The following is a 20,507-nucleotide window of genomic DNA, read 5'->3' as shown; positions in this document are numbered from 1 at the left end:
AATGGAAACTAGAATTTTTTTTTTGTTTTGTGGAGTTGGTTTTTTTTTTTTTTTTTTTGGGTGGATTGTGGGGCTTGAACTCTGGGCTTGGGCACTGTCCCTGAGCTCTTTAGCCCAAGGATAGGGCTCTACTCCTTGAGCCACAGCGCCACTTTTGGTTGTTGGAGGTTAATTGGAAATAAGAGTCTCATGGACTTTCCTGCCCAAGCTTTGAACTGCGATATTAAAATTCTCAGCCACCTGAATACGCTATAATTACAGGCATGAGCCACCCACGCTGGGCAACAAGAGGTTTTCTTACTGTACTGTTTATAGATTTTTTTTCTTTCCTTTTTTTGGTTATTTCTCTTTTGTCTCTGTTTTACTTTGGTACCCATTGTCTAGTATATAAGTTTATCTGACTTGGGGAGGGGAAGGGGAAGCACAGAAATGGTAGGACAAAGGGCGAACTAATACTTATTACCTGACTTATGTAACTATAACCACTCTGTACATCATCATTGCAATAAAATTTTTAAATGATCAAAACTAAATAACATCTTAAATTAGTTTATTAGATTATTTTACACTTAAATTCCAAATCAATGTAAAGGTATTTCCAGTGGTTGTTACTACACTTAACCAAGGCCCCAAAAGACAATCATATTTTTCTTCCTTTGTCTACTATTAGGAATTATTACTTTATGTAAATTTATGCAAACAATGTAACTTTAAAGGAATGGTATGCTTTTATTTTGAAAGCTCAGCTGGAAGACCTTACCATAGAAGGTTTCAGGGGCTTCAAATGTTTGGTTACTATTAATGGTTCATTTTCCTCCATAGTTCTGTCCTCTGGGATTTCCCTAGCATCTTTAAATTTTTATTTTTAATAGGCATTCACTAATAAATTTTATTTTTTATGTAACTTTATTTTTAGGGTGATATACAGAGGTGTTACAAAGCTCAAGACTATCACCCTACCTCTGGAGCCACAGCATCACTTTCCATTTTCTAATGATTAATTGGAGATAAGAGTTTCATGGACTTTAGTGCCTAGACTGGCTTTCAACTGTGATCCTCAGATCTCAGCCTCCTGAGTAGCTAGGATTACAGGCACGAGCCATCGTGCCTGGGACATTTCTTCTTCTTTTTTTTTTTTTTTGCCAGTTGTGGTCTTGATCGCAGGGCTTGACCACTGTCCTTGGACTTTCTCAAGGCTAGAGGCTCTACCACTTGAGCCTCAGCACCATTTCTGGCTTTTTTTTTCTATGTATGTGGTACCGAGGAATCGAACCTGGGTCTTCGTGCATGCTAGGCAAGCACTCTACCACTAGGCCAAACTCCAGGCCCGTAGATGGTTTTTGTTGTTGTTGTTGTTGTTGTTTTTTTTTTGCCAGTCTTGGGCTTAAGCTCAGGGCCTGAGCAATATGCTTGGATTTTTCTCAAGGCTAGAACTTTACCACTTGAGCCTCAACACCACTTCTGGCTTTTTCTAAGTATGTGGTACCGAGGAATCGAACCCGGGTCTTCGTGCGTGCTAGGCAAGCACTTTAACCACTAGGCCAAACTCCCAGCCCCGACATTTCTTCTTAAACATAGTTACATCCTCCCAAATTTTTCTCCCACTGCCTATCCTTTCACCCCCTGCCCCGAGTTGTAAAGTTCATTTCCAACATATTTCATTGTGAGTATCGCTGTTGTATTGGTTCACCCTTGTCCTTTGTCTCATCCTTTTGTTGTTCCCCTTCCCATCCCTAATTCAAATAAACTTACATACAGTAAACCTGTTTTATTTCTCTTTTTTTCTTTTATTTATTTATTTATTTATTTACTTACTTACTTACTTACTTACTTATTTTTGCCAGTCCTGAGGCTTGAACTCAGGGGCTGGGCACTGTCCCTGGGCATTTTCAAGGCTAATGTTCTACCACTTGAGCTACAGCACCACTTCCAGCTTTTTCTGTGTATGTGGCCTCAAGGAATTGAACCCAGAACTTCATTCAAGCTAGCCAATCACTCTACCACCAGTCCATACTCCAGGTCATAGTTTTAGTTTTAATTAGAATTAATCCCACAGTAACACAAGAGTTTCATTATTATAATTCTTTTTTTAATATTTTTTGCCAGTCATGGGACTTGAACTCAGGGCCTGAGCACTGTCCTTGGACTTTTCTCAAGGCTAGAGCTCTACCATTTGAGCCAAAGCACCACTTCCAGCTTTTTTCTATGTATGTGGTACTGAGGAATTGAACCTGGGCCTGTGTGCATGCTAGGCAAGCACTCTACCACTAGGCCAAACTCCCAGCCCTCATTATGATAATTCTATAGAAGTGCAAAATGTTTGCTGAGCAAGTTTACCTCCCCTATTATATTTCCATTTCTCCCATGCCTTTCCTCATTTTATTTTGAGCATATTTCCCATCTTTAAAAAAAATTGTATAACTCCTCTTGCTTGTCCCATTCTAGTGAATTTCATACACAGTCTCTCTACATATATTTGTAATACTTTGATCTTCTTTATATCCTTCCGTTTCTCTTCCTAGATCTCACTGGTTCACTCAAGCAGTCATCTATATACACATATGTCCCATTATATCAATATTACTGTTATTGTTGTTGTTGCCATCATTATTTTAGGACTAGATTTCACATATGAGGGAAAATGAGATATTTGACTTTGGGGGCTGGATTTATCTCCCTCAATGTGATAGCATCCAGTTGCATTCATTTTCTTGCAAATGGCATAATTTGATTTTTTTTGTCAGTCATGGAGTTTGAACCCTTGGCATGGGGGGCTGTCCCTGAGCTCTTCAGCTCAAGGATAGTGCTGTACCACTTGAGCCACAGCGCCACTTCCAGTTTTCTGGTGGTTAATTGGAAATGAGTCTCATGGACTTTCCTGCCCAGACTGGCTTTGAACTATGATCCTCAGATCTCAGTCTGTTAAGTAGCTAAGATTACAGATGTGAACCACCGGCTCCTGGCTCATAATTTCATTGTTCTTTAAGGATGAGTAATATTACACAGTAAATATGTGCACTATTTTATCAATTCACTGAACACTAGCAGTTTCCTATTGTGAACAGGCTAAAATACACATGGATATTCAGGTATCTCTCTGTGTATTATCTTATACTTCTTCAGATACACTGAAGAATGATATCAGTTGACCTAATTTTAGGTTTTTGAGATACCTCCATTCAAATTTTTCCCATAATAGTTGCACTAGTTTACATTCCCACCCACAATTTTTCCCTTCCCCTCATGTTCACCAGCATTTGAGTTATGTAAGTATATTTAAGGGGAGATTATTTAAGAAATGAAGAAAATTTATATCATTTCTTTTAATCTGTAGCAGTGATTATCATTTTTATTAGTTTAATTTTCCCTTTCCTACCCTAGGTGACCTTTGGTAGTATCTGGAAGTTGGTATAACGGGGAAACAGGAATGTTACTGACACCTAATGGGTAAAAGGCAGTGATGCTGCTGAAAGTTCTAGAATTCACAGAATGACCTTGAAACAAAGAGTTATATAACCCAAAGAGTTTAGAAAAATAGCTATGTTTATAAAAGGAGATGCAATTACATCTGGCTGAAATTATCAAATCTTATAAATGTTCATGGTACTTTATATTAAAATTGCCCAGAAATTTATTCACATGCTTTATTTCTTAAACAAATCTAGTTGTACTTCCAATTTATATCCTGAATACTCCTCAAGATAGCATGTTCATCTTTCTCATTAAAGTAAGGTGTTAGATTAGAAGCATGAAATCGTTGAGAGATGAATAAAATAGTCTACTAGCATTGGTAAATAAAACAAAGCATTCTTATATCCTGAACCATTTGAACTGCATTTATGTGACCTTTCAGAAAACTGCACTTTCCATTGTTTGTAGATTTCTCAAAGAAATACCAAGTATACAAAAGCAAATTTAATCTAAGTATCACAAAACTCTCTCTCTCTCTCTCTCTCTCTCTCTCTCTCTCTCTCTCTCTCTCTCTCTCTCTCTCTCTCTCTCTGTGTGTATATATATATCTGATAATCATTTATATGGCATAAAAATTCAAAGAAAATATTCATCATATTGCTCACTGAGGTTTTATTGAACAAAATATCTTTCTTTTTATTTTAATAACTTTTGTATTTTTAGTAATAAGTTAATCTTTTTTCTGGCGCTTGAACTCAGGGCCTGTATGTACTACCAAGGTATCAAACCCAGGGCTTCATGCATGCTAGGCAAGCACTCTACCACTAGGCCATGCTCCTGGCCCAAAATTTAATCTGAAAATAATTTTATATTTGAAGAAAAGTTGCAGAAAAGTAAAGTTATTATAAACTGTTTACCAAGTTTCCACTAATGCTGCCATATATAATGGTAGTATAAATAGCAGCAAAAAAAAATCAATGACTACAATATTGTTAGCTAAACTTCTGAAATTACTTGGACTTTACCAGTTTTTCTAATTATATACTTTTGGCATTCAAGGAAAAATCCAGGATACCATGTTGTGTTTTATCATCCTACCTATGTTCTCGAATCGGGGAGAGTTATTATTAAACTGTTACTAGCTTTCCATGAATTTGATACCTGAATACACAAATGTCTCTCACTTCAGGATTGTCTGATGCAGACTGAAGTTATGTTTTTAGCATAATACCATGGAAGTGATAGCTGTGTATACCTTCTCAGATCTTCATTTCAGACGGTAAATTATATTAAAAGTTTTACTATTAGCCAGACACTGATGGCTCACACCTGTAATCCTAGCTACTCAGGAGGCTGAGATCTAAGGATTTTTGTTTGAAGCCGGCCTGGACAAGAAAGTCTATGAGATTCTTATGTTCAGGTATTCACCAGGAAAAGCCAGAAGTGGAGCTGTGGCTCAAGTGGTAGAGCATTCACTTTGAACATTAAAAGATCAGGAACAACATCCAGACCCTAATTTCAAGCCCCAGGACCAACACAACAACAAAAAGCTTTACTATTGCCAGGTGCCAGTGGTTCAAGCCTATAATCCAAGCTATTCAGGCTGAAACCTGAGTTTTATGGTTCAATGCCAGCACGGGCATGAAAGTCTATGAGACTATCTCCAATTAACTACCAAACAGCCACAAAGGGAGCTGTGGCTCAAGTGATAGAGCACTAGGCTTGAACACAAAATCTCGGAGACAATGCACAGGTCCTGAATTTAAGGCCCATGACTGCCACAAAAAATATGTTATTAATGGTGTTAAACTTAGTTAAGGTGCTATCTGCCAAATTTCTTCACATAGAAAAGTGTTCTTTTCTCCTAGCAGAGATTTACAATAGAGGAAAACCTAGATATATAAGGCCATATAGTATGACACTAAATGAGAGGACCTCCAGGATATAGAAACAAAAGCCATATAATGAGTGATTGTTGTCCTTAATGTACTATGTTATCTCTCATCTCTTTTGCTGTCCCTTGGTTATCTCATATGGTTACAGTATTTTGCCTTGTTATCTGATATATTGTATATATGTTTGTTTGGTTATTTGAAATAGGATAGGGAAGGGGGAAACAAGATGAGGGGTGAGGGTGGGGGGAGGGAAATGGGGACCAAGACATGAGAAAGGGTATCAATGTTTGTGAAGTAATTAATGTACTTTATATCTGGTGAATATAATGTAACCCTTGTATTAATTGCAATAAAAATGTATGAAGAAAAAAAGTTAAAAAAAGAAAAGTGTTCTTTTCCTTTACAATTTATATATATATATATATATATATATATATGATATCTTACTTTGGTTTTGAATGAAAGCAAGAATAGAGGAGGTATACATTTTTCTAGATCCTCAAAAAAGATTTTTAGTGTTGATCTAAATTACATACGTTCTTGGATAATTTCTGTAATGGTAATATCACATTTGCTGTTAGTTGTGTTGGGAACATGGCTCTTTGAATAGCCTTAACCTATGTTTTCAGAACACTTTTTTAACTTGAAACTTGTTGCAAAAGAACTTAATAGGAATGCCAAGAAATGTGATAAAGAAGAAAAAGCTGAAAAAACCAAGATTAAGAAGGTAGAACACTTTTAATAGTCTCACTATTTATGTTGAAAGTACAGTTAATTACATTGAAGGTGGTTAACTGTATACACTGTATTTTACATTGAAAAAATTAACATCTGTCACATTTTAAACCAAGTGTCTATTTAGTTGCCTCACATAATTAATAATGCCATTGTTTCTATGTTTAAAAGTTTGTTGGTGGTTATATTTCCAGCTCTTAAGTGCCTATTATATGTCAACACAGAAGCACTTTGAAATACTAAATGGGCCCTTTTCAGACAAACCTGGAAATACTTTTCCTTAAACTTCACAGCCTCTAGAATGTGAGAAATAAAGTTTTATTATTTATGTCATTTAGTTTCTACTATTTTCTTTTTTTTTCTTTTTTTTTTTTTTAGTCCTGGGGCCTGAGCACTGTCCTTGGACAATTTTTGCTCAAGGCTAGTGCTCCGCCACTAGAGCCACAGTGCCACTTTTGCCTTTTTTCTGAATGTATGGCACCTAGGAATCAAACCTAGGGCTTCATGCATGCTAGGAAAGCACCCTACCACTAGGCTACGCTCCCGGCCCTATAATATTTTTCTGTTCTTCTTTCTTTCTTTCTTCCTTTTTTTAAATTTTATTTTATTTTATTGTTTTGCCAGTCCTGGGCTTAAGCTCGGGGCCTGAGCACTGTCCTTGGACTTTCTCAAGGCTAGAGCTCTACCACTTGAGCCTCAGCACCACGTCCAGCTTTTTTCTATATATGTGGTACCAAGGAATCGAACCCAGGTCTTCGTGCATGCTAGCCAAGCACTCTACCACTAAGCCAAACTCCTGGCCCTTTCTTTCTTTCTCTTTCTTTCTTTCTTTCTTTCTTTCTTTCTTTCTTTCTTTCTTTCTTTCTCTCTTTCTTTCTTCCTTTCTTACCTTCCTTCCTTTCTTTCTTCCTTCCTTCCTTCCTTCCTTCCTTCCTTCCTTCCTTCCTTCCTTCCTTCTTTCCTTCCTTCCTTTCTTTTCAAAGCTTCTTTTTATTGTTGCGATAAGGTATAGAGAGTTTACAGCTACATTCGTCAGGTAGTAGGTACATTACTTCTTGCACATTGATACTCCTTCTCATGTTTTTGTCCACATTTCCCTCCCCCCACCCCATCCCAAACAGCCCAAAGAGACTTAGTCACCTCCTTAATGGACGTATTATCTGCTTTCTTAAGGAAACTGAAGCATCAGAAGCAAGTTTCTATTGATCCCTCTCTTCTAAAACCAAAACATCCTCAACTAAACTATATCTTTTATTTTTTTTTCCAGTCCTGGGCCTTGAGCTCAGGGCCTGAGCACTATCCTTGAGCTTTCTCAAGGCAAGTGCTCTATCACTTGAGCCACAGCACCACTTCCGGCTTTTCCTGTGTATGTGGTATTGAGGAATCAAATCCAGGGTGTTGTGCAAGCTAGGCAAGCAACCCACCACTAGGCCAAACTCCTGGCCCTAAATATATCTTTATACATACGTTTACTTTTCGACTTTCATTTCAAAAGTTAGCCTGTTCTCCCTTTTGCCAGCCTGATACCCAAGCTCTTTCTCACATTTTAAAATGTTTACATAGTTGTAGGAATGGGTTGCCATTCAACAAATCTGCTTATAAGTACAATGCATCTTGATCAATATCATCATTTTCATCATTTTCCCCCATCTTGTCCCACACAACCCCTCCCATCAATATTCTTACTTTTATAGGTTATGCGTTGAATATTATGACTTGCTTCCTCTCTTCAGTTATCTTTATTTCTGCCCTGGGCCTTTGTTTCGTGAACCATCTCCTTTTCCTTATCTTGAGTTCTCTACCTTCCTGTCTTCACTGGCTCCTTGACTTCAGCCAAAATTATGCTCTTAAGTTTATTCAACCTTAAAATACATCTATGTTTCATTAACTGTCTCCTCCCTGAAATGCATAAAAGTACTTACATTGAATTTTTAAATTTCTCTCCCCTCTTTAGCTTGTTAAACCAGCTGTTCTCACTTATTCTGGGACTGTGTTCAGTAGTCACAGTGACCTCCCAAGTCACTTTGCCAAATATTTTGTCATGTTTGGCATACTTGATCTCACTGATTTTTGGCCCCTGAAATCATTTGATAGGCTTCTATTACATTACATACTTTGGGCTCCACTTCTCAAAACTCCTTGGCTTTTTGATGTACAAGTGAAGAGCGCTTTCCTGATTTTGTTAGAAATAACGATGTGGTTACATATTTTTTACACTAAAAGGTTTTTCCTGGAGCCAGGAGTTTTGCCTAGTGGTAGAGTGCTTGACTAGCATGCACAGAGACCTGTGTTTGAGTACTTGGTACAACAAACATAGAAAAAAAAGCCAGAAGTGGTGCTGTGGCTCAAATAGTAGAGCTCTAGCCTTGACAAAGCCGAAGGAAAGTACTCAGACCCTGAGGTTCAGCCCCAAGACTGGCAAAATAAAATAATAAAAAGTAAATAAAAAAATAAATAAATCATAAAAATAAATAAATAAAAGGTGTTTTCATACATGAGAAAACAGATTCTAAAGTATGGAAACAGCTTCTAAGACAGTGTTCTCTGTGTTCTTTGATAATAAATGCATATGTCGTAATATATATATTGAAACTATGTACTAAAATATTGATCCTGGAAATTTCTCAGTGATATGAGCATAAGCATTTTTAATTTTAATTTTTCTATATATGCTAATTTTTAAATTATTAATGAACATTTTTCTAGTCAAAAGGTAAAAATCTAGGGGCCGGCAGTTTGGCCTAGCGGTAGAGTGCTTGCCTAGCATGCATGAAGACCCGGGTTCGATTCCTCTGTACCACATACATAGCAAAAAGCCAGAAGTGGTGCTGTGGCTCAAGTGGTCGAGCCCTAGCCTTGAGAAAATCCAGGGTCAGTGCTCAGGCCCTGAGCCCAAGCCCAGGTCTGGCAAAAAAGATAAAAATGTAAAGATTTTAATAGTTTAAGTAATAATTTTTCTCTAAAAGGTAAATTAGCAGATCTTATAGATTATAGGCTAACTTGGGGTCAATTTCTTTTTTAAGTACTTTGTTTTCATCAGTTTCTTATTCTCTTTGTCTTCAACAATATGTACTTTGCTTTTGCTCTGATTAAAACAGGCCATTCAGAAAGGCAATGCAGAAGTTGCCAGAATTCATGCTGAAAATGCAATCCGTCAAAAAAAATCAAGCAATCAGCTACTTGAGAATGAGTGCTAGGATTGATGTTGTTGCAGGCAGAGTTCAGACTGCAGTAACAATGGGCAAAGTAAGACTTCATATCTATAAATAATAGGAATTTTTGGTTTAAGTTTACAGTGTATTAAGAGTTGTCAAAAATATAAATCTATTGCAAAGTTTTATAGTCTTCTGGCAAAGGCCTTCTTGAACTGGAAAAATGTCAGAGTGCTTAGTGAGGAAAATTATGGTGGTAATGGATTTTCAAACCAAGATGTGTTTTCTTTCTAATGAAGCAGAAGATCATAGGTATGTGATATATAATGCCTGGAACAGACTGCATGATATATTTTTACTCCTAAGACTTTTAACAAATGTATCTGTAACTAATAAGTTTAAGAGAATAAAAAATGCTAACATTGTTTGTAGCATGGTATACTAAATCTTTGTTATACTCCAAATAGGTGGCAAAATCCACGGTAGGTGTTGTTAAGTCTATGGATGCTGCACTGAGGACTATGAACCTTGAAATTGTAAAAGAAATATGACTTTTCATCATTATTATTTTATAGATAATATCTTTTCATTGTAAGATTTCATATGAATGTATTTTTAACAGGTTTCTGCCTTAATGGACAAATTTGAACACCAATTTGAAACACTGGATGTTCAAACACAACAAATTGGAAGACACAATGAGTAGCTCTAAAACTCTAAGAACACCACAAGTAAGAAGAATTTTCCTGTGTAAAGTAGCTTTTTGAAAATCACCTGACTTCAAAATACAAGGGATTTGTGAATCTAAACCATCATTTCATTTCTAAATAAACATAATATACTGCAAAATACAAATAGGAAATTAACTGCTTTGTCCCTAGATTTTCAGTGCAAATCAGAGGACTACATTATCTAGCTTCCTCTGGAGTTCTGGAAATTATTATATTAGGTCACAGGTCTAGAGCCTAGTTACACCCTGTTGCTACTGGTACTATTTTATTAAATTTATTATAATTACATAAAACTTAAAATGTAAGTATTAATTGGGTCACATAGTGTTTGAATAGGTGTCTATATTGTGTAATGATCAAGTCAGATCAAGTACATCTATCTCAGACGTTTCCAATTTCTGGTGCAAAGTTTCAAAATCCTTTCTTCTGGCTTTAAAAACATCCAGTATATTACTGTTAATATGTTCATTCTACTATACAATAGCACACTAGAATATGATGCTATGATCCAAGACTACATTAGTAACACCAATGGCTCTTTCTCTAGTCCTTGAACCTCCTTCTCTGGCTTTTGGTAACCGCTATTTTACTCTCAACTTCTATATGAGGTCAGCTTTTATATATTCTACATATGAATGAAATCATACAATATTTGTCTTTCTTGTGCCTGGCTTATTTCACTAAACAATAAGTCTCCAGTTTTACCTATATTATCACAAGTGATACTATTTATGTATTTTATGGAAAAATACTGTTTTATTGTGCATTCATACCTTTACCCATCATCAGTTCCATTTCTTCATTATTGTGACTAGTGCTGGAAGGAAGGTGGAGGTACAGATATTTCTCTGACATACTACTTTCATTTACTGCACTGTGGGATTTCTGAATCATGGTAGTTCTTTGGAAGTCCTTTGACGCACACACATACTGTTTTCCCTAATGGCTATACTAATTTACAATACTATCAGTAGTGCATAAGTGCTCTCTTTTCTGCACATCTTCCTTTTGCAGGTACTTTAAGTGATCCTCAGTTATGGTTTTATGATTAGTTGAATTTAAGAAGCACAAGTAAATTGGAATGATAACTTCAGTAAGCCTGCTAGGATTCCTAATCTCTGCTCTGCAATTAACTTTGGGACATTGATTACAATACTCATGCCCCTGGGCCTCACTGTGTGTAACTGTAAAATGCAGATGTTGGGCTTAATGACCTTTAAAAATGCTTTGTAGATTTAGAAAAAATTGAAGGTTCATTTGTGGAACAGCTCAATTTTAAGTATTTGCTAGAGACATTAAAAAACACACAAGGCTTTCTTCATAAAAAAAAAAACCTTAAAACACAAGTGAATTGATTGAATGTACCTAATTCCCCAAATACTTGTATCTTGTTAATATGTGTCTAGAATTTAAATGTAATATCCATTGTGTAAATACAACTTAGTAATATTTATCCTGCTCTCATTTTATCAACCAGATTATCCTGTTAAAATAAGTTTAGTTGTCATACTTCTGATCAAAACCTTCCAGTGGCTCAATGTTAACCCAGATTAAAAGTCAGATACTTTCTGAGTAATAAGATCTTGTAAGAATTGCTTCACACTGATTTTCTGATATAATTTTCTCTTACTTTTTATTTTATTCAGGCAATTTCCTTATTTTTTATCGAGCACACCATCCATATTTCTGCTTCATAGCCATTCCACCATTTGTAGTTTTTGTCTCCAGGAGTTCTTCCTTCATACATCTGTTTGACTCCATCCTTTCTTCCCTTCAGTCCTTTTTCAAGTCATTCTCGTGGTGAGGTCATTCAACTCTACTTAATCTTACATAACCATGTACCTTCATGCCCTACTCTGCACCAACCCTTCCTTCTGTATTTCTGTCCCAAGTACATACCATCTTCATTTTTAAAATTAACTTCTATCAGTTATACTGATGTTTCTGTATTCCAATCAATTGGACTTCCTCTAACATACTCCTTGCTCCTATCCTCTAAGAAATAACTTCACCAACTGGCTTTCTTGTTCCAATTTCATCGTTTCAAATTGTGTATTTTGACAGTATTTAATCTTCCTTTTGCTCCTCCAGGTGCATCCCATCCCAATGGTCCACAGAGTTTATTTCACTTTCTTCCTACCAATATTAATCTTGGTCTTGTGTTGTTTCTTGGTGCTGCACTCATATACACCTTTGATGGTTACACAATTGTTCATCTTCTTTCTTTTACCATTCTCCTCTACCCTTCTCTTATGTAGTCTCTAAGCTTGATTCATGTTTTATATCTAACCCTCTAAAGTAATTATTTACATGGATACTTACGTGCCAGCCCATGTGTATGTATTTTAGGTATAGACTTCATATTTAAGTGAAAACATACAGTTTTGTTTGTTTGTTTGTTTGTTTTTAGAATTTGGCTTCTCTCCTTCAGTAGGAAATCCTCCAGTTGTATCCATTTTCCTGAAAGTAACATTTTATTTTTCTTTATAGCTGTGTAGTATTCCATTGCGTGTGTGTGTGTGTGTGTGTGTGTGTGTGTGTGTGTGTGTAAGTAATATGGATTCTTTAACCAGCCATCTGTTGCTGATCACCTTAATAATTCCCTCGTTTGGCTTATCATGAACAGTGTTGTTAATAAACATGGATATGTAGGTGTCTTTCTAGTGTATTAATTTGCTCTTTCTTGGATATATACCCAATAGTATTATGGCAAGGACATGAGGAAAATCTATTTTTAGTATTTTTTTTGGTGGATCATGGGGCTTGAACTCTGGGCCTGGGCACTGTGCCTGAGCACTTCAGCTCAAGGCTACCACCCTACCCCTTGATCCACAGCCCCACTTCTTATTTTCTAGTGATTAATTGGAAATAAGTCTCACATTCTTTAGTGTCCAGGTTGGCTATGAACCGTGATCCTCAGATCTTAGTCTCCTGAGTAGCTAGGATTACAGGCATAAGCCACCACCCAGCAATGTTTAATATTTTAAATAACCTCAATACTAATTTTCACAGCACTGCAATAATTTAGATTCCCACCAAGAGTGTATGGGGGATCCTTTTTCTCACATCCTGTCTAGCATTTTTTGTTTTTGTTTTTGTTGTTGTTGTTTGTTAGTCCCGAGGCTTGAATTCAGGGCCTGAATACTGTCCTTGGGCTTTCTCAAGGCTAGAGCTCTACCACTTGAGCCACAGCACTGCTTCTGGCTTTTTCTATGTATGTGGTACTGAAGAATCATGCATGCTAGGCAAATACTCTACCACTAGGCCAAACTCTCAGCCCATGTCTAGCATTTGTTGTTTTGTGTTTTCTTGATTGCTTCCACTCTAACTGGAGTGAGATGGGGTTTCCATGTAATGTTTATTTTGCATTTCTTTTATAGCTAAAGATATTGAACACTTTTTCATGCATCTGTTACTTCTCGCTTTCTAACATAGCATGTGCTTCTTTAAAATTTTTAGTTGCTCTATGCACCTGCAGATACTAGATTGTAAGCTTAATCATTTTTCAAAAAATAAATCTGGCTACCATTGGCTCACACCTGTAATCCTAGCTTCTCAGGAGGCTGAGATCAGAGCATGGTGGTTCAAAGCCAGCCCAGGCAGGAATGTCTATGAAACTCTTATCTCCAACTAACCACCAGAAAACCAGAAGTTATGCTGTGGCTTAAATGGTAGAGTGCTAGCCTTGAGCTGAAGAGCTCAGGGGCAGTCCCTGGGCCCAGAGTTCAAGCCCCACGACTGATTAAAAAAATAAGAATAAAAATAAAAGAATTAGAATGACAACTAAAAATGCTGCCCCTACATTTAGAGTTAATCAGTGTTCCATACTATGTATGGCATTCCTGCTGATGGTATGTTGTTTTCTTTTCCAAAATTCATTTTTCTTTTTTAAAATAGTAGTGTCTAATAAATTAAACACTTTTGGAAGATGATGCTATGAATTTTGGCAAATAACACAGTTATTTGAGTGCTTCAACATAAACAATTCAGAAAAGTTCTTTAATATCCCTGAAATAATTCCATTTTTCTTGAGGGTCTAACTTTCTCCATTTTTATTAATGTGTATTAATTGTACATGTTAATAGGAAATCTGTGTGATATATCTTTTGAAGAGTACTCATCAAATCTAGACTTCCCTTATTCAACTTATCTACCGCTCCATTCCTAGATCATAGACTGGGGATTGCTAGGTAATATTTGTAGCTTTTGAGGAAGTCCCACAGAATTTTCCATAATAATTAAATTACTTGCCAACTAACAATATGCAACAATTCCCTTTTCCACATCCTCACTAGCACTTGCAGTACTCTGTTTTTTCATAATAGCTATTTTTAATCCAGTGATGTGATACCTCATTCTGATTTTGATTTACATTCCTGCAATGATTAGTGATGTTGAACATTTTTAAATCTATTGTTGGCCATTTGTTCTTTATTTGATAAATGTAGGTCTTTTCCCCATTTGCTAATTGGATTATCTAATTTGTCTACTTTTCAGTTTTTAAAATTCCTAATATATTCTTGATGTTAAGTCTTCATCAGACAAATAACTGGCAGATATTTTCTCCTATACTGTTAGTTATCTCTTCACTATTGAATATTTCACTTGCTGTGTGGAATCTTTTGTGAATGGTATAGTTCTATATGTCTAATTTTCTTTCGTTTTCTGTGTTTTAAGGATACATTCCCAAAAAATCACAGCCCCTACAAATGATATGTAGTCTTTTCTCCATGTCTTCTTCAAGGGCTTCCATACTTTTAGGTCTTTGATCCATTTTGAATTGATATCTGTACAGGGTGATATAAAAGTGAAGTCTCAGATCTTTATATATGGATAACTATTTTTCCTGGAACCAATCATTGGAGAGACTGTCATTTCTCCACTGTATTTATTTTGGTTTTTTACTTTTGTCAAAAATCAATTACAGTGCCCAGGCCCTGAGTTCAAGCCCTGGGAGTGGCAAAAAAAATCAGTTACATATTGGCTTTATTTCTGAGATATCAATCTGTTTCATTAGTCTATGTGTCCTGTTTTTAGGCCAATCATACTATGCTGCCTGTGTTACTTTGACTATATATTATGTCTTGAAATAGGGCACTGCAGTAGCTCCAGCTTTTCTTTTTTATTCAGCACTTTTACAGCTACTTGTATGTTTATGTGGTTGGTTTCTCTCTACTTCTTTAAAGAATGTCATTGGTATATTGATGGAGATAATAATGTGATCTCTTGCCTCTATGTCAAATCCTTTCCCATATTTTCAATTTGACCGTATGTTTAAAATTTTTTTTATTTTTTTTTGTCAGTCCTGGATCTTGAACTCAGGGCTTGAGTACTGTCGTTGGGCTTTCTCAAGGCTAGAGAACTACCACTTGAGCCACAGCACCACTTCCAGCATTTTTCTATGTATGTGGTACCAAGAAATCAAAACTGGGTCCTCATGCATGCGAGGCAAGCACTCTACTACTAGGCCAAACTATATTTTTATCTATATTTTATCTATGTTTTTAGATTAAATTTCATTATGTTCATTGGAATTAAACCACACAGCAATATTTAAATTGTGGTGTTTCTCTCCCCTTCCTACCTGTCACTGGCACAGATACTTGTTTATCAATGATTCCATAATATGTAAAATATTTATCTAGCATAGAACAGGTGCTCATTACTTTATGAATATTGTTAAATACATTTAAACATATGACAGTTTCATAATTGTTAATATAGGACTCCCACTTCCAAATGTATACACTAAAAAGTCTTTTGTGTATACAAAGATACCTATATACATATATACATACTTATTGCACTTTCTCTATATAGTAAGAAATTAAGAAAAAATAAGTATCTAGAAATAGAATGATTTAAATTTAATGTATTCCTGTACTACAATACCCTGAAAGAATAAATGAATGAACTAGATCACTAAATAGGAATGATTGATTCTTATACTTTTAAGGAAAGCAAGTCAGATAAATACCATGTAATACAATCAAAACCAGTTCAAAATAAAAATAATTACACTTTAGATATAAAATAAAAATGACAAAAATGTTAATCCACATGAGTATGTGCTGTTATTTTCTGATTTTGGATTGTATATTACAAACATATATGACTAAGTTAATTGCACAAGAGAAACTAAAGCTCCAACAAGAAAGTTGATGGCTTGCTCAGAATCATATATCGTGTTACTTGTAGAAATGTGATCACATTTTAGAACTTCCTGCATAAACACAAAATACTTTGTAAAGCTAAGTTTTCCCTGAGTACTTTGTTTTTTGACAGTCCTAGACTTGAGCTCAGGACCTGAGCACTGCACTTGGACTTTCTCAATGCTGGAGCTCTACCACTTGAGCCTCAGCACCACTTCCAGCTTTTTTTCTATGTATGTGGTACCAAAGAATCCACCCCGGGTCCCTGTGCATGCTAGGCAAGCACTCTACCCTAGGCTAAACTCTAAGCCCCCTGAGTACTTCTTATACCTTAGTGCATATCTAAATATAGGGCCAAGTGTAATCTCATGTACTTGTTATCTCATATATATTCCTGTGATCTCACTACTCTGGAGAAAGAGGCCAGAGGCACTTGAGATTTAGGCTAGCAAGATATAAGCTACCAGCCCATCTTGTGCTACATAGGCACATCATGACATCTTCTCTCAAAAAAATCCCTTACAAAAGTACATCAGTCATTGCTTAATATCTGTAGATGCCAGGACCTGAGCATATTCAAATCCATATATGTGTGTGTATGTCTTTATACACACACACACACACACACACACACACACATATAATTTAAATACAACATTTCCACATCCTCTTATTTATAGTTTAAAATATCTCTGAATTGCTTTTAGTACCTAATGCAATATAAATCTTTTATGAGTAGTTAAACTGTGTTGTTTAAAGCATAATGACAGGAGATATAGTATATACAATATAGACAGAGATACTTGAAAGTGTTCCTAAATATCAGATTTGCATCAATATGAGTTATGGCTAGTCTAATCTAAAATTAGAGCTATCATGTTTTTGCTTATATGTGGAATTTAAACCCAAGAAAAATAACAGAATAAAATTGTAACAGGTTTGCATGAGGAAACAGCAAGATGGGAATGGGAAAGCAAAGACTGATGGATGAGCAAAATACATTATATCTATCTGTATAGTACATATGTATGTAGCAATATATCTAAAATGGTTGAAGTCCATTCATATGTATATATGTATATATATATATGCACACATAAATGAAAATAGCAACAAAAATGTTCAAAACTGGGGAAAGGATTGTTATCCATGAGCATTAGAAAGTGTGAAATTGATCTAAGAACAGTATGCATGTATGAAATAAAAACAAAACCATTTACACAATTTACATCAGTAAAATTTTGAAAACACAGTGAATTATGATAGAGTGTTACAGATTGAGTCATTCCATTAGAGAGATACATTCCTCAAAGGTACAAATCATATATGAATCTTACTCTTACTATTTTTTATAACTTAACATTAATTGAAAGTAGCCATGTTTTAAAATAGACAGCACCCTCTGGTGGTAATGAAAGCATTTTAATAGTTTATTTTTAAAGTTGAGGTTTCCCTCTTTAAAAATTTTCATTAACATAAACTAAATTGTACAATGTAAGATTTTTTATCATGGCATTTTCATATATGAATATATTAATTTGATTCTATTAACCATTTCTATTGCTATTTTTAATTTATTTTATTGTTGGGGTAACAAATAGAGGAGTTACATTACATTTGTCAGGTAGTGAGCATATTACTTCTCTATCCTTGATACCCTTTCTCAAGTTTTTTCCCACTTTTCCTCCCTCCACACCCTCCCATCTATTGCTATTTTTTAGGGGGTCGTGGCGCTTGAACTCTAAGCCTGGGCACTGTCCCTAAGCTCTTCAGCTCAAAGTTATGGCCCTACCCCTGGGCCTGGGTGTTGTCCCTGAGCTTGGCAGCTCAAAGCTACAGCCCTACCCCGGAGCTTCTGCCACACTTTCCCTTTTCTAGTGATTAACTGGAGATAAGAGTCTCACAGTTTTTCGTGCTGGGGCTGGCTTTGAACACATTCCTCAGATTTTAGCCTCCTGAGTAGCTAGGATTACAGGCTCAATCCTTGAGCCACCATGCCCACTTCTATTGCTATTTTAATACCTCTTCCTCTCCCTCCTTTTTTCTTCCCCTTTTGCCTTTAAGTAGTTCCTCTTAATCCTGTAACCTTGATTGTTTTGTTTTATTTCCCCCAACTTCCACAAATGAGGGGGAAAATGTGATGTGCATCCATGTGGGATTAGCTTATTTCACTCTAATTCATTCACTCTAATTCATTTTTAAAATCACAGGCTACCCTTTAAAGCTCAAACCATTGAAGTATAAATTCTAATATTCCTTTTCTAGAACCAGGTTGATATTCTACTTCAAGAAATGGCAGATGAAGCTGGGTAAGACATTATTCAGGAGCTATTGGATAATCTTGGCTCAATATTTAGTACCTAAAATTCTTTGGTATATGGTCAGTGGTGTGATTCAATGGTAGAGTGTTTGCTTAGTATGTGTGATGTCTTGTGTGAAGTTTCTAGTACTCTAAAAATTATGATATAGATTAAAATTTTAGTCTTTACTATCATTGATTAGATTCGTTTCTTGACACCAAAATTTAATGATTTGAAGAATGTTAATTGTCATCTAGTTATTGGCATACTCATAAATGTGTGACTTTGTTCAAATCATGCTAACATATTCTTTAAAATCTCTGGAGATAGATTCATTTAATATATGGTAATAAATGAAAGAAGGTAACCAAGAAATACATTGGCTTAATGAAGAACATACTTGGATTTTTCATAATCTTTGCCCAAAACTATTAATTCATGTCTAATTTGAGTCCTACAAACTGAACAATATGTAAAGATACACAAATAATTTAAAAGAAAGCCATATTACATTTGTTTTCTTTTGTTTGTTTTTGTTTTTTTATCAGTCGTTGAGCTTGAATTCTGGGTTTGGGAGCAGTTCCTGAGCTCTTGGCTCAAGGCTAGTGCTCTACCATTTTGAGCCACAGGGCCACTTCTCATTTTCTGCCTGGGCTGGCTCTGAACCACAATTCTCATATCTCATCCTCCTGAGTAGCTAGGATTACAGGCTTGAGCCACTACGCCCAGGTTCATTTGCTTTTTTAAGACAGCAAATAACCAATGCCCTTTACAATCCTGCTCTTGGAAACAGGATGTTCAGTATAGACTGTTTCTTAGTCTTTCATGTTTGAACAGAATGACTTGATCATATCTGTTACAAATGTCATGTTAAAGCATAACATAATAAAAACTCATTTTGGTAGGCTCGGAGTTTGACCTAGCGGTAGAGTGCTTGCCTAGCATGCACGAAGACCAAGGTTCAATTCCTTGGTACCACATACATAGAAAAAGCTGGAAATGATGCTGGGGTTCAAGTGGTAGAGCTCTAGCCTTGAGAAAGCTCAAGGACAGTGCTCAGGCCCTGAGCTCAAGCCCAGGACTGGCCAAAAATGAATTCATTTTTAGCCAGGTACAGACTGCTTATGCCTGCAATTCTAGCTACTCAGGAAGCTGAGATCTGAGGGTTACAGTTTTAAGCCAGCCCAGGCAAGAAAATTCATGAGATTCTAATCTCTAATTAACTAGCCTTGATCAAAGATACTCAGGGACAGTACCCAGACCCTGAGTTCAAGCCCTATAAACATCACAAAAATAAATTTTCTAAAATAATAAAAATGAGTGTTTTAGATTTTATTTTCAAGTGTACATTAATGGGTTGAAATAGGGTTTATGTATTCTTTATTGCTTTCCTCTGGAAAGATAAAGTTCAATGTCACCTAGGGGATAGAGTTAATGAATAATGCTGTGGTATAATTGCTGATTAGAATGAAAAGTTAGATTTATCACCTCTTTAGATCACTTGTCATTGGCAAATTAATGTCCAAGTTAATAAATTAAAATAAGCTACTCAGTATTTGATAACATGGCTTGAAGTTAGGTTGCCTACTGTTTTACCTTGTTAATATTCTAATTCAGCTCATATGTTAATATAAGCAGTTAGTAAAAGTGGTTTTTATTGACTATTATAAAAGAAACAAAGCCATTATGTGTCAGAAGGCTCCATATTAGTAGAATTGATTTCTATTTATCTTAGCTATTAAATAATCTTTTTACTAGAAGACTAAATGAAAGCTGGGTGCCAGTGGCTTACGCCTGCAATCCTAGCCACTCTGAGATCTGTGGATCATGGTTCAAAGCCAGCCACAGCCTGTAGGAAAAGCCTGTGAGACTCAATTGTCCATCAAAATGCTAGACGTAGAAGTATGGCATAAGTGGTAGAGTGCTAACAACAAAAAAACAAAACAAAACAAAACAAAACAAAAAAACAGCTCATATACAGCCTGTCTTTGAGCTCAATCCCCAGGACTGGCAGGAGAGAAAAGACAAAATGAGATAATAGAGCTTAGAAATACATTACAGCCTTACTCCTCTTCAGTCATAAATCAGTATCAGCAGGAAACTTTTTGATAAGGTTAAATCAGTATTTCTC

The 20,507-nt window shown here is 35.8% G+C and overlaps 1 pseudogene; it reads left to right on the top strand.

Moving 5' to 3' along the window:
• LOC150041080 (charged multivesicular body protein 1B2-like) overlaps positions 1-18,440 on the top strand; it is a 71,974-nt pseudogene extending 53,534 nt beyond the window's left edge.
• Positions 18,441-20,507: the final 2,067 nt, after the last annotated feature.

This window comes from Megascapheus bottae, chromosome X, assembly GCF_031878675.1.
Source record: "Megascapheus bottae isolate mThoBot1 chromosome X, mThoBot2.hap1, whole genome shotgun sequence".
Classification (NCBI taxonomy): Eukaryota; Metazoa; Chordata; class Mammalia; order Rodentia; family Geomyidae; genus Megascapheus; species Megascapheus bottae.
This window is presented reverse-complemented; position numbering and strand designations above follow the sequence as displayed.